The following is a 6,065-nucleotide window of genomic DNA, read 5'->3' as shown; positions in this document are numbered from 1 at the left end:
AACATACCGATGACAAAGGGAACAACTTATGTTGTTATGCGGTTTGACCGATAAAGATCTTCGTAGAATATGTAGGAACCAATATGGGCATCTAGGTTCCGCTATTGGTTATTGACCGAGAATAGTTCTAGGTCATGTCTACATAGTTCTCGAACCCATAGGGTCCGCACGCTTAATGTTACGATGACAATTTTATTATGAGTTTATAAGTTTTGATGTACCGAAGTTTGTTCGGAGTCCCGGATGTGATCACGGACATGACGAGGAGTCTCGAAATGGTCGAGACATAAAGATTGATATATTGGACGACTATATTCGGACACCGGAAGTGTTCCGGACGTTGTCGGAGAAAACCGGAGTGCTGGAGGATTACCGGAACCCCCCGGGGAGAGATAATGGGCCACATGGGCCTTGGTGGAAAGAGAGAGGGGCGGCCAAGGTGGGCCGCGCGCCCCCTCTCCCTCTGGTCCGAATTGGACTAGGAGGGGGGCGGCGCCCCCCTCTTTCCTTCCCCCCTCTTCCCCTTCCTTCCCCCTCCTAGTAGGAGTAGGAAAGGGGGAGTCCTACTCCTACTAGGAGGAGGACTCCTCCTCCTTGGCGCGCCCACAAGGGCCGGCCGGCCTCCCCCCTCCCTCATTTATATACGGGGGCAGGGGGGCACCCCAGGAGACACAAGTTGATCTACGGATCGTTCCTTAGCCGTGTGCGGTGCCCCCTCCACCATATTCCACCTCGGTCATATCATCGCGGAGTTTAGGCGAAGCCCTGCGCCGGTAGAACATCATCATCATCATCACCATGCCGTCATGCTGACGGAACTCATCCCCGAAGCTTTGCTGGATCGGAGCCCGGGGATCGTCATCGAGCTGAACGTGTGCTGAACTCGGAGGTGCCGTACGTTCGGTGCTTGGATCGGTCGGATCGTGAAGACGTACGACTACATCAACCGCGTTGTCATAACGCTTCCGCTTACAGTCTACGAGGGTACGTGGACAACACTCTCCCCTCTCGTTGCTATGTCATCATCATGATCTTGCGTGTACGTAGGAATTTTTTTGAAATTACTACGTTCCCCAACAGTGGCATTCGAGCCTGGTTTTATGCGTAGATGTCATATGCACGAGTAGAACACAAGTGAGTTGTGGGCGATACAAGTCATACTGCTTACCAGCATGTCATACTTTGGTTCGGCGGTATTGTGAGATGAAGCGGCCCGGACCGACATTACGCGTACGCTTACGCGAGATTGGTTTCACCGTTACGAGCACTCGTGCTTAAAGGTGACTGGCGGGTGTCTGTCTCTCTCACTTTAGCTGAATCGAGTGTGGCTACGCCCGGTCCTTGCGAAGGTTAAAACAGCACTAACTTGACGAACAATCGTTGTGGTTTTGATGCGTAGGTAAGAACGGTTCTTGCTAAGCCCGTAGCAGCCACGTAAAACTTGCAACAACAAAGTAGAGGACGTCTAACTTGTTTTTGCAGGGCATGTTGTGATGTGATATGGTCAAGACGTGATGCTATATTTTATTGTATGAGATGATCATGTTTTCTAACCGAAGTTATCGGCAACTGGCAGGAGCCATATGGTTGTCGCTTTATTGTATGAAATGCAAACGCCCTGTAATTGCTTTACTTTATCACTAAGCGGTAGCGATAGTCCTAGAAGCAATAGATAGCGTAAACGACAACGATGCTACGATGAAGATCAAGGTGTCACGCCGGTGATGATGGTGATCACGACGGTGCTTCGGAGATGGAGATCACAAGCACAAGATGATGATGGCCATATCATATCACTTATATTGATTGCATGTGATGTTTATCCTTTATGCATCTTATCTTGCATTGATTGACGGTAGCATTTTAAGATGATCTCTCACTAAAATTATCAAGAAGTGTTCTTCCTGAGTATGCACCATTGCCAAAGTTCGTCGTGCCCAGACACCACGTGATGATCGGGTGTGATAAGCTCTACGTCCATCTACAACGGGTGCAAGCCAGTTTTGCACACGCAGAATACTCAGGTTAAACTTGACGAGCCTAGCATATGCAGATATGGCCTCGGAACACGGAGACCGAAAGGTCGAGCGTGAATCATATAGTAGATATGATCAACATAGTGATGTTCACCATTGAAAACTACTCCATCTCACGTGATGATCGGTTATGGTTTAGTTGATTTGGATCACGTGATCACTTAGATGACTAGAGAGATGTCTGTCTAAGTGGGAGTTCTTAAGTAATATGATTAATTGAACTTAAATTTATCATGAACTTAGTACCCGATAGTATTTTGCTTATCTATGTTTGTTGTAGATAGATGGCTCGTGTTGTTGTTCCGTTGAATTTTAATGCGTTCCTTGAGAAAGCAAAGTTGAAAGATGATGGTAGAAATTACACGGACTGGGTCCGTAACTTGAGGATTATCCTCATTGTTGCACAGAAGAATTACGTCCTGGAAGCACCGCTGGGTGCCAGGCATGCTGCTGATGCAACTGACGACGTTAAGAACGTCTGGCAGAACAAAGCTGATGACTACTCGATAGTTCAGTGTGCCATGCTTTACGGCTTAGAACCGGGTCTTCAACGACGTTTTTAACGTCATGGAGCATATGAGATGTTCCAGGAGTTGAAGTTAATATTTCAAGCAAATGCCCGGATTGAGAGATATGAAGTCTCCAATAAGTTCTATAGCTACAAGATGGAGGAGAATAGTTCTGTCAGTGAACACATACTCAAAATGTCTGGGTATAATAATCACTTGATTCAACTGGGAGTTAATCTTCCTGATGACAGTGTCATTGACAGAATTCTCCAATCACTGCCACCAAGCTACAAGAGCTTCGTGATGAACTATAATATGCAAGGGATGAACAAGAAAATTCCCGAGCTCTTCGCAATGCTAAAAGCTGCGGAAGTAGAAATCAAGAAGGAGCATCAAGTGTTGATGGTTAACAAGACCACTAGTTTCAAGAAAAAGGGCAAAGGGAAGAAGAAGGGGAACTTCAATAAGAACAGCAAGCAAGTTGCTGCTCAAGAGAAGAAACCCAAGTCTGGACCTAAGCCTGAAACTGAGTGCTTCTACTGCAAGCAGACCGGACACTGGAAGCGGAACTGCCCCAAGTATTTGGCGGATAAGAAGGATGGCAAGGTGAACAAAGGTATATGTGATATACATGTTATTGATGTGTACCTTACTAGAGCTCGCAGTAGCACCTGGGTATTTGATACTGGTTCTGTTGCTAACGTTTGCAACTCGAAACAGGGACTACGGAATAAGCGAGCACTGGCCAAGGATGAGGTGACAATGCACGTGGGAAACGGTTCCAAAGTCGATGTGATCGCGGTCGGCACGCTACCTCTACATCTACCTTCGGGATTAGTTTTAGACATGAATAATTGTTATTTGGTGCCAGCGTTGAGCATGAACATTATATCTGGATCTTGTTTGATGCGAGACGGTTATTCATTTAAATCAGAGAATAATGGTTGTTCTATTTATATGAGTAATATCTTTTATGGTCATGCACCCTTGAAGAGTGGTCTATTTTTGTTGAATCTCGATAGTAGTGATACACATATTCATAATGTCGAAGCCAAAAGATGCAGAGTTAATAATGATAGTGCAACTTATTTGTGGCACTGCTGTTTAGGTCATATCGGTGTAAAGCACATGAAGAAACTCCATACTGATGGAATTTTGGAATCACTTGATTATGAATCACTTGGTACTTGCGAACCGTGCCTCATGGGCAAGATGACTAAAACACCGTTCTCCGGTACTATGGAGAGAGCAACAGATTTGTTGGAAATCATACATACAGATGTATGCGGTCCGATGAATGTTGAAGCTCGTGGCGGATATCGTTATTTTCTCACCTTCACAGATGATTTAAGAAGATATGGGTATATCTACTTAATGAAACACAAGTCTAAAACATTTGAAAAGTTCAAAGAATTTCAGAGTGAAGTGGAAAATCATCGTAACAAGAAAATAAAATTCCTACGATCTGATCATGGAGGAGAATATTTGAGTTACGAGTTTGGTTTAAATTTGAAACAATGCGGAATAGTTTCGCAGCTCACGCCACCCGGAACACCACAACGAAATGGTGTGTCTGAACGTCATAATCGTACTTTACTAGATATGGTGCGATCTATGATGTCTCTTACTGATTTACCGCTATCGTTCTGGGGTTATGCTTTAGAGACGGCCGCATTCACGTTAAATAGGGCACCATCAAAATCCGTTGAGACGACGCCTTATGAACTATGGTTTGGCAAGAAACCAAGTTGTCGTTTCTTAAAGTTTAGGGCTGCGATGCTTATGTGAAGAAACTTGAACCAGATAAGCTCGAACCTAAATCGGAGAAATGTGTCTTCATAGGATACCCAAAAGAAACAGTTGGGTATACCTTCTATCACAGATCCGAAGGCAAGACATTCTTTGCTAAGAATGGATCCTTTCTAGAGAAGGAGTTTCTCTCGAAAGAAGTGAGTGGGAGGAAAGTAGAACTTGATGAGGTAACTATACCTGCTCCCTTATTGGAAAGTAGTTCATCACATGAATCGGTTCCTGTGACACCTACACCAATTAGTGAGGAAGCTAATGATATTGATCATGAAACTTCAGATCAAGTTTCTACTGAACTTCGAAGGTCTACCAGAGTAAGATCCGCACCAGAGTGGTACGGTAATCCTATTCTGGAAATCATGTTACTTGACCATGACGAACCTACGAACTATGAGGAAGCGATGATGAGCCCAGATTCCGCAAAATGGCTAGAGGCCATGAAATCTGAGATGGGATCCATGTATGAGAACAAAGTATGGACTTTGGTTGACTTGCCCGATGATCGGCAGGCCATTGAGAACAAATGGATCTTTAAGAAGAAGACTGACGCTGATGGTAATATAACTGTCTATAAAGCTCGACTTGTCGCAAAAGGTTTTCGACAAGTTCAAGGGGTTGACTACGATGAGACTTTCTCACCCGTAGCGATGCTTAAGTCTGTCCGAATCATGTTAGCCATTGCTTCATTTCATGATTATGAGATCTGGCAAATGGATGTCAAAACTGCATTCATGAATGGATTTCTGGAAGAAGAGTTGTATATGATGCAGCCAGAAGGTTTTGTTGATCCAAAAGGTGCTAACAAAGTATGCAAGCTCCAGCGATCCATTTATGGACTGGTGCAAGCATCTCGGAGTTGGAATAAACGCTTTGATAGTGTGATCAAAGCATATGGTTTTATACAGACTTTTGGAGAAGCCTGTATTTACAAGAAAGTGAGTGGGAGCTCTGTAGCATTTCTGATATTATATGTAGATGACATATTATTAATTGGAAATGATATAGAATTTCTGGATAGCATAAAGGGATACTTGAATAAAAGTTTTTCAATGAAAGATCTAGGTGAAGCTGCTTACATATTGGGCATCAAGATCTATAGAGATAGATCAAGACACTTAATAGGACTTTCACAAAGCACATACCTTGATAAAATTTTGAAAAAGTTCAAAATGGATCAGGCAAAGAAAGGGTTCTTGTCCGTGCTTCAAGGTGTGAAGTTGAGTCAAACTCAATGCCCGACCACAGCAAAAGATATAGAGAAAATGAAAGATGTTCCCTATGCTTCAGCCATAGGCTCTATCATGTATGCAATGTTGTGTACCAGACCTGACGTATGCTTAGCAATAAGTTTGGCAGGGAGGTACCAAAGTAATCCAGGAGTGGATCACTGGACAGCGGTCAAGAACATCCTGAAATACCTGAAAAGGACTAAGGATATGTTTCTCGTATATGGAGGTGACAAAGAGCTAGTCGTAAATGGTTACGTCGATGCAAGCTTTGACACTGATCCGGACGATTCTAAATCGCAAACCGGATACGTGTTTTTATTAAACGGTGGAGCTGTAAGTTGGTGCAGTTCTAAACAAAGCGTCGTGGCGGGATCTACATGTGAAGCTGAGTACATAGCTGCTTCGGAAGCAGCAAATGAAGGAGTCTGGATGAAGGAGTTCATTACCGATCTAGGTGTCATACCTAGTGCATCGGGACCAAT

Source organism: Triticum dicoccoides, chromosome 5B (assembly GCF_002162155.2).
Source record: "Triticum dicoccoides isolate Atlit2015 ecotype Zavitan chromosome 5B, WEW_v2.0, whole genome shotgun sequence".
NCBI lineage: Eukaryota > Viridiplantae > Streptophyta > Magnoliopsida > Poales > Poaceae > Triticum > Triticum dicoccoides.
This window is presented reverse-complemented; position numbering follows the sequence as displayed.